This window comes from Hyla sarda, chromosome 8 (genome assembly GCF_029499605.1).
Source record: "Hyla sarda isolate aHylSar1 chromosome 8, aHylSar1.hap1, whole genome shotgun sequence".
NCBI classification, from domain to species: Eukaryota; Metazoa; Chordata; class Amphibia; order Anura; family Hylidae; genus Hyla; species Hyla sarda.
The window spans coordinates 19,797,640-19,808,254 of NC_079196.1; the positions used below are offsets into that span (position 1 = coordinate 19,797,640).

The 10,615-nt window shown below is 39.3% G+C and overlaps 1 protein-coding gene across 2 annotated transcripts in view; it reads left to right on the top strand.

The window, feature by feature from the left end:
• Positions 1-819: 819 nt before the first annotated feature.
• TMEM198 (transmembrane protein 198) overlaps positions 820-10,615 on the top strand; it is a 92,672-nt gene continuing 82,876 nt past the window's right edge. For both annotated transcript variants that reach the window (XM_056535878.1, XM_056535877.1), the window contains exon 1: positions 820-1,162. The gene's annotated coding sequence lies outside the window, so the exon portion shown is untranslated. The remainder of the gene's footprint in view (positions 1,163-10,615) is intronic.

Below are 10,615 nucleotides of genomic sequence, written 5' to 3' on the forward strand. Positions count from 1 at the left end.
AAGAGAGGGCATCAGCTGCCAGGATAGTAGAGGTAAGAGAGGGCATCAGCTGCCCGGATAGTAGAGGTAAGAGAGGGCATCAGCTGCCCGGATACTAGAGGTAAGAGAGGGCATCAGCTGCCCGGATACTAGAGGTAAGAGAGGGCATCAGCTGCCCGGATACTAGAGGTAAGAGAGGGCATCAGCTGCCAGGATACCAGGGGTAAGAGAGGGCATCAGCTGCCTAGGATACTAGAGATAAGAGAGGGCATCAGCTGCCAGGACACTAGAGGTAAGAGAGGGCATCAGCTGCCAGGATACCAGGGGTAAGAGAGGGCATCAGCTGCCAGGACACTAGGGGTAAGAGAGGGCATCAGCTGCCAGGATACCAGGGGTAAGAGAGGGTATCAGCTGCCAGGATACTAGAGGTAAGAGAGGGCATCAGCTGCCCAGGATACTAGAGGTAAGAGAGGGCATCAGCTGCCAGGATACTAGAGGTAAGAGAGGGCATCAGCTGCCAGGATACTAGAGGTAAGAGAGGGCATCAGCTGCCAGGATACTAGAGGTAAGAGAGGGCATCAGCTGCCAGGATACTAGAGGTAAGAGGGGGCATCAGCTGCCAGGATACCAGGGGTAAGAGAGGGCATCAGCTGCCAGGATACTAGAGGTAAGAGAGGGCATCAGCTGCCAGGATACTAGAGGTAAGAGAGGGCATCAGCTGCCAGGATACCAGGGGTAAGAGAGGGCATAGACTTTTTGCTAAAAGATTACAGAAAGTGCAAAAGGGAAGGCAGGAGGTGTGAGAGGCAGAGACAGCAGACACAGGGAGGGTGAAGGGGAAAGGGAGGGGAGAAGGGGGGAGGTCTCTGTTCACAAAGCCCCTCCAACCGCAGAGGGAGAAGGAAGGAGAGAATAGAGATGGGGACAAAGAGAGTGATGGCAGGAGAGAGGGGCACCATCACATCCCCACCAGGACCATGAGACGACAGGCATGGGGGAGACAGACACCATGTACCAGAGACTGCAGGGATGCAGCCAGTGACAGCCATTGACATCCCAGCCTGCCAGAGCTCAGAGACCCCCTGCACATCAGAGACTGCATCACATTCAATAGGATGAGAAGAGACTGCACAGAGACAGTCCACAGCAAGAGAGAGACAGCAGGAGACTGCTCCCCACCATGGTAAGTCTCCCAGGACACCTCCCACGGATGTGACTCACCCCACCCCACCATTCCCACCTGCCCCCGATATTACTAATCCAATCATCGCAGCCCACCCCCTTGGCAGTGCCCACATCATGTTGTGCCAGCTGCGCCTGGGAGCCAAAGGGTTAAAACCCCCTCCTGTGTAGTGATCTGGATCCATGTCTATTGGGGATCAGTGACAGCGGCCATGGATGAGGGTGAGGTCTGTGTTGTGGTCTTAGAGGCCTCGGGGTCCCCATGTCTGATCCTCACACCTTGTATCAACACTTGGCTACACTGCGATACACAGGGGATACACAGGGGGTACAGAGGGGATACACAGGGGGTACAGAGGGGATACACAGGGGGTACAGAGGGGATACACAGGGGGTACAGAGGGGATACACAGGGGATACACAGGGGGTACAGAGGGGATACACAGGGGATACACAGGGGGTACAGAGGGGATACACAGGGGGTACACAGGGGATACAGAGGGGATACACAGGGGATACAGAGGAGGTACAGAGGGGATTCACAGGGGGTACAGAGGGGGTACACAGGGGATACACAGGGGGTACAGAGGGGATACACAGGGGATACACAGGGGGTACAGAGGGGATACACAGGGGATACGCAGGGGGTACAGAGGGGGTACACAGGGGATACAGAGGGGATACACAGGGGATACAGAGGAGGTACAGAGGGGATTCACAGGGGGTACAGAGGGGGTACACAGGGGATACAGAGGGGGTACACAGGGGATACAGAGGGGGTACAGAGGGGATACACAGGGGGTAAAGAGGGGAGACACAAGGGATACACAGGGGATACACAAGGGATGAAGAAGGGATACACAGGGGGTACAGAGGAGGTACAGAGGGGATTCACAGGGGGTACAGAGGGGATACAGAGGGGGTACACAGGGGATACAGAGGGGGTACACAGGGGATTCACAGGGAGTACACAGGGGATACAGAGGGGATACACAGGGGATACAGAGGGGTACAGAGGGGATCCACAGGGGATTCTCAGGGGGTACACAGGGGATACAGAGGGGTACAGAGGGAATCCACAGGGGGTACACAGGGGATTCTCAGGGGGTACACAGGGGATACAGAGGGGTACAGAGGGAATCCACAGGGGATACACAGGGGATACAGAGGGGGTACACAGGGGATACAGAGGGGGTACAGAGGGGATACACAGGGGGTACAGAGGGGATACAGAAGGGGTACACAAGGGATACAGGTGGGGATACACAGGGGACACAGAGGGGATACACAGGGGGTACACAGGGTATACACAGGGAGTACAAAGGGGGTACACAGGGGTTAAAAAGGGGATACACAGGGGGTACACAGGGGTTAAAAAGGGGATACACAGGGGGTACAGAGGGGATACACAGGGGATACGCAGGGGGTACAGAGGGGGTACACAGGGGATACAGAGGGGATACACAGGGGATACAGAGGAGGTACAGAGGGGATTCACAGGGGGTACAGAGGGGGTACACAGGGGATACAGAGGGGGTACACAGGGGATACAGAGGGGGTACAGAGGGGATACACAGGGGGTAAAGAGGGGAGACACAAGGGATACACAGGGGATACACAAGGGATGAAGAAGGGATACACAGGGGGTACAGAGGAGGTACAGAGGGGATTCACAGGGGGTACAGAGGGGATACAGAGGGGGTACACAGGGGATACAGAGGGGGTACACAGGGGATTCACAGGGAGTACACAGGGGATACAGAGGGGATACACAGGGGATACAGAGGGGTACAGAGGGGATCCACAGGGGATTCTCAGGGGGTACACAGGGGATACAGAGGGGTACAGAGGGAATCCACAGGGGGTACACAGGGGATTCTCAGGGGGTACACAGGGGATACAGAGGGGTACAGAGGGAATCCACAGGGGATACACAGGGGATACAGAGGGGGTACACAGGGGATACAGAGGGGGTACAGAGGGGATACACAGGGGGTACAGAGGGGATACAGAAGGGGTACACAAGGGATACAGGTGGGGATACACAGGGGACACAGAGGGGATACACAGGGGGTACACAGGGTATACACAGGGAGTACAAAGGGGGTACACAGGGGTTAAAAAGGGGATACACAGGGGGTACACAGGGGTTAAAAAGGGGATACACAGGGGGTACAGAGGGGATACACAGGGAGTACAGAGGGGATACACAGGGGGTACAAAGGGGATACACAGGGGATACACAGGGGATACAGAGGGGATAAAGAGGGGATACACAGGGGATAAAGAGGGGATACACAGGGGATACACAGGGGGTAAAGAGGGGATACACAGAAGATAAAGAGGGGGGATACACAGGGGATACAGAGAAGCCTGTGCCCAGGTGTAGGGAGGAATATGCCCTGACATGAGCCTGATGTGTACATAACATTGTGTATATATGATCTTACATGTATACAGCTGTGTACATATACAATATAACATGTATACAGCTCTGTAGATATATAGTGTTACATGTATACAGCTCTGTAGATATATATAGTGTTACATGTATACAGCTCTGTAGATATAAAGTGTTACATGTATACAGCTCTATAGATATATAGTGTTACATGTATACAGCTCTGTAGATATATAGTGTTACATGTATACAGCTCTGTAGATATATATAGTGTTACATGTATACAGCTCTGTAGATATAAAGTGTTACATGTATACAGCTCTGTAGATATATAGTGTTACATGTATACAGCTCTGTAGATATATATAGTGTTACATGTATACAGCTCTGTAGATATATAGTGTTACATGTATACAGCTCTGTAGATATATAGTGTTACATGTATACAGCTCTGTAGATATATAGTGTTACATGTATACAGCTCTGTAGATATATAGTGTTATATGTATACAGCTCTGTAGATATATAGTGTTACATGTATACAGCTCTGTAGATATATAGTGTTACATGTATACAGCTCTGTAGATATATAGTGTTACATGTATACAGCTCTGTAGATATATAGTGTTACATGTATACAGCTCTGTAGATATATAGTGTTACATGTATACAGCTCTGTAGATATATAGTGTTACATGTATACAGCTCTGTAGATATATAGTGTTACATGTATACAGCTCTGTAGATATATATAGTGTTACATGTATAACAGCTCTGTAGATATATAGTGTTACATGTATACAGCTCTGTAGATATATAGTGTTACATGTATACAGCTCTGTAGATATATAGTGTTACATGTATACAGCTCTGTAGATATATAGTGTTACATGTATACAGCTCTGTAGATATATAGTGTTACATGTATACAGCTCTGTAGATATATAGTGTTACATGTATACAGCTCTGTAGATATATAGTGTTACATGTATACAGCTCTGTAGATATATAGTGTTACATGTATACAGCTCTGTAGATATATAGTGTTACATGTATACAGCTCTGTAGATATATAGTGTTACATGTATACAGCTCTATAGATATATAGTGTTACATGTATACAGCTCTGTAGATATATAGTGTTACATGTATACAGCTCTGTAGATATATAGTGTTACATGTATACAGCTCTGTAGATATATAGTGTTACATGTATACAGCTCTGTAGATATATAGTGTTACATGTATACAGCTCTGTAGATATATAGTGTTACATGTATACAGCTCTGTAGATATATAGTGTTACATGTATACAGCTCTGTAGATATATATAGTGTTACATGTATACAGCTCTGTAGATATATATAGTGTTACATGTATACAGCTCTGTAGATATATAGTGTTACATGTATACAGCTCTGTAGATATATAATGTTACATGTATACAGCTCTGTAGATATATAATGTTACATGTATACAGCTCTGTAGATATATAGTATTACATGTATACAGCTCTGTAGATATATATAGTGTTACATGTATACAGCTCTGTAGATATATAGTGTTACATGTATACAGCTCTGTAGATATATATAGTGTTACATGTATACAGCTCTGTAGATATATAGTGTTACATGTATACAGCTCTGTAGATATATATAGTGTTACATGTATACAGCTCTGTAGATATAAAGTGTTACATGTATACAGCTCTGTAGATATATAGTGTTACATGTATACAGCTCTGTAGATATATATAGTGTTACATGTATACAGCTCTGTAGATATATAGTGTTACATGTATACAGCTCTGTAGATATATAGTGTTACATGTATACAGCTCTGTAGATATATATAGTGTTACATGTATACAGATCTGTAGATATATAGTGTTACATGTATACAGCTCTGTAGATATATATAGTGTTACATGTATACAGCTCTGTAGATATATAGTATTACATGTATACAGCTCTGTAGATATATAAGGTTACATGTATACAGCTCTGTAGATATATAGTGTTACATGTATACCAGCTCTGTAGATATATAGTGTTACATGTATACAGCTCTGTAGATATATAGTGTTACATGTATACAGCTCTGTAGATATATAGTGTTACATGTATACAGCTCTGTAGATATATAGTGTTACATGTATACAGCTCTGTAGATATATAGTGTTACATGTATACAGCTCTGTAGATATATAGTGTTACATGTATACAGCTCTGTAGATATATATAGTGTTACATGTATACAGCTCTGTAGATATATAGTGTTACATGTATACAGCTCTGTAGATATATATAGTGTTACATGTATACAGCTCTGTAGATATATAGTGTTACATGTATACAGCTCTGTAGATATATAGTGTTACATGTATACAGCTCTGTAGATATATAGTGTTACATGTATACAGCTCTGTAGATATATATAGTGTTACATGTATACAGCTCTGTTAGATATATAGTGTTACATGTATACAGCTCTGTAGATATATATAGTGTTACATGTATACAGCTCTGTAGATATATAGTGTTACATGTATACAGCTCTGTAGATATATATAGTGTTACATGTATACAGCTCTGTAGATATATAGTGTTACATGTATACAGCTCTGTAGATATATAGTGTTACATGTATACAGCTCTGTAGATATATAGTGTTACATGTATACAGCTCTGTAGATATATAGTGTTACATGTATACAGCTCTGTAGATATATAGTGTTACATGTATACAGCTCTGTAGATATATAGTGTTACATGTATACAGCTCTGTAGATATAAATAGTGTTACATGTATACAGCTCTGTAGATATATAGTGTTACATGTATACAGCTCTGTAGATATATATGTGTTACATGTATACAGCTCTGTAGATATATAGTGGTTACATGTATACAGCTCTGTAGATATATAGTGTTACATGTATACAGCTCTGTAGATATATAGTGTTACATGTATACAGCTCTGTAGATATATAGTGTTACATGTATACAGCTCTGTAGATATATAGTGTTACATGTATACAGCTCTGTAGATATATAGTGTTACATGTATACAGCTCTGTAGATATATAGTGTTACATGTATACAGCTCTGTAGATATATAGTGTTACATGTATACAGCTCTGTAGATATATAGTGTTACATGTATACAGCTCTGTAGATATATAGTGTTACATGTATACAGCTCTGTAGATATATAGTGTTACATGTATACAGCTCTGTAGATATATAGTGTTACATGTATACAGCTCTGTAGATATATTAGTGTTACATGTATACAGCTCTGTAGATATATAGTGTTACATGTATACAGCTCTGTAGATATATAGTGTTACATGTATACAGCTCTGTAGATATATAGTGTTACATGTATACAGCTCTGTAGATATATAGTGTTACATGTATACAGCTCTGTAGATATATAGTGTTACATGTATACAGCTCTGTAGATATATATAGTGTTACATGTATACAGCTCTGTAGATATATAGTGTTACATGTATACAGCTCTGTAGATATATAGTGTTACATGTATACAGCTCTGTAGATATATAGTGTTACATGTATACAGCTCTGTAGATATATAGTGTTACATGTATACAGCTCTGTAGATATATAGTGTTACATGTATCACAGCTCTGTAGATATATAGTGTTACATGTATACAGCTCTGTAGATATATAGTGTTACATGTATACAGCTCTGTAGATATATAGTGTTACATGTATACAGCTCTGTAGATATATAGTGTTTACATGTATACAGCTCTGTAGATATATAGTGTTACATGTATACAGCTCTGTAGATATATAGTGTTACATGTATACAGCTCTGTAGATATATAGTGTTACATGTATACAGCTCTGTAGATATATAGTGTTACATGTATACAGCTCTGTAGATATATAGTGTTACATGTATACAGCTCTGTAGATATATAGTGTTTACATGTATACAGCTCTGTAGATATATAGTGTTACATGTATACAGCTCTGTAGATATATAGTGTTACATGTATACAGCTCTGTAGATATATAGTGTTACATGTATACAGCTCTGTAGATATATAGTGTTACATGTATACAGCTCTGTAGATATATAGTGTTACATGTATACAGCTCTGTAGATATATAGTGTTTACATGTATACAGCTCTGTAGATATATAGTGTTACATGTATACAGCTCTGTAGATATATAGTGTTACATGTATACAGCTCTGTAGATATATAGTGTTACATGTATACAGCTCTGTAGATATATAGTGTTACATGTATACAGCTCTGTAGATATATATAGTGTTACATGTATACAGCTCTGTAGATATATAGTGTTACATGTATACAGCTCTGTAGATATATAGTGTTACATGTATACAGCTCTGTAGATATATAGTGTTACATGTATACAGCTCTGTAGATATATAGTGTTACATGTATACAGCTCTGTAGATATATAGTGTTACATGTATACAGCTCTGTAGATATATAGTGTTACATGTATACAGCTCTGTAGATATATAGTGTTACATGTATACAGCTCTGTAGATATATAGTGTTACATGTATACAGCTCTGTAGATATATAGTGTTACATGTATACAGCTCTGTAGATATATAGTGTTACATGTATACAGCTCTGTAGATATATAGTGTTACATGTATACAGCTCTGTAGATATATAGTGTTACATGTATACAGCTCTGTAGATATATAGTGTTACATGTATACAGCTCTGTAGATATATAGTGTTACATGTATACAGCTCTGTAGATATATAGTGTTACATGTATACAGCTCTGTAGATATATAGTGTTACATGTATACAGCTCTGTAGATATATAGTGTTACATGTATACAGCTCTGTAGATATATAGTGTTACATGTATACAGCTCTGTAGATATATAGTGTTACATGTATACAGCTCTGTAGATATATAGTGTTACATGTATACAGCTCTGTAGATATATAGTGTTACATGTATACAGCTCTGTAGATATATAGTGTTACATGTATACAGCTCTGTAGATATATAGTGTTACATGTATACAGCTCTGTAGATATATAGTGTTACATGTATACAGCTCTGTAGATATATAGTGTTACATGTATACAGCTCTGTAGATATTAATAAGTGTTACATGTATACAGCTCTGTAGATATATAGTGTTACATGTATACAGCTCTGTAGATATATAGTGTTACATGTATACAGCTCTGTAGATATATAGTGTTACATGTATACAGCTCTGTAGATATATAGTGTTACATGTATACAGCTCTGTAGATATATAGTGTTACATGTATACAGCTCTGTAGATATATAGTGTTACATGTATACAGCTCTGTAGATATATAGTGTTACATGTATACAGCTCTGTAGATATATAGTGTTACATGTATACAGCTCTGTAGATATATAGTGTTACATGTATACAGCTCTGTAGATATATAGTGTTACATGTATACAGCTCTGTAGATATATATAGTGTTACATGTATACAGCTCTGTAGATATATAGTGTTACATGTATACAGCTCTGTAGATTATATAGTGTTACATGTATACAGCTCTGTAGATATATAGTGTTACATGTATACAGCTCTGTAGATATATAGTGTTACATGTATACAGCTCTGTAGATATAGTGTGTTACATGTATACAGCTCTGTAGATATATAGTGTTACATGTATACAGCTCTGTAGATATATAGTGTTACATGTATACAGCTCTGTAGATATATAGTGTTACATGTATACAGCTCTGTAGATATATATAGTGTTACATGTATACAGCTCTGTAGATATATAGTGTTACATGTATACAGCTCTGTAGATATATAGTGTTACATGTATACAGCTCTGTAGATAATATAGTGTTACATGTATACAGCTCTGTAGATATATAGTGTTACATGTATACAGCTCTGTAGATATATAGTGTTACATGTATACAGCTCTGTAGATATATAGTGTTACATGTATACAGCTCTGTAGATATATAGTGTTACATGTATACAGCTCTGTAGATATATAGTGTTACATGTATACAGCTCTGTAGATATATAGTGTTACATGTATACAGCTCTGTAGATATATAGTGTTACATGTATACAGCTCTGTAGATATATAGTGTTACATGTATACAGCTCTGTAGATATATAGTGTTACATGTATACAGCTCTGTAGATATATATAGTGTTACATGTATACAGCTCTGTAGATATATAGTGTTACATGTATACAGCTCTGTAGATATATAGTGTTACATGTATACAGCTCTGTAGATATATATAGTGTTACATGTATACAGCTCTGTAGATATATAGTGTTACATGTATACAGCTCTGTAGATATATAGTGTTACATGTATACAGCTCTGTAGATATATAGTGTTACATGTATACAGCTCTGTAGATATATAGTGTTACATTGTATACAGCTCTGTAGATATATAGTGTTACATGTATACAGCTCTGTAGATATATAGTGTTACATGTATACAGCTCTGTAGATATATAAGTGTTACATGTATACAGCTCTGTAGATATATAGTGTTACATGTATACAGCTCTGTAGATATATAGTGTTACATGTATACAGCTCTGTAGATATATAGTGTTACATGTATACAGCTCTGTAGATATATAGTGTTACATGTATACAGCTCTGTAGAAATATAGTGTTACATGTATACAGCTCTGTAGATATTATAGTGTTACATGTATACAGCTCTGTAGATATATATAGTGTTACATGTATACAGCCCTGTAGATATATAGTGTTACATGTATACAGCTCTGTTAGATATATAGTGTTACATGTATACAGCTCTGTAGATATATAGTGTTACATGTATACAGCTCTGTAGATATATAGTGTTACATGTATACAGCTCTGTAGATATTTAGTGTTACATGTATACAGCTCTGTAGATATATAGTGTTACATGTATACAGCTCTGTAGATATATAGTGTTACATGTATATCAGCTCTGTAGATATATAGTGTTACATGTATACAGCTCTGTAGATAT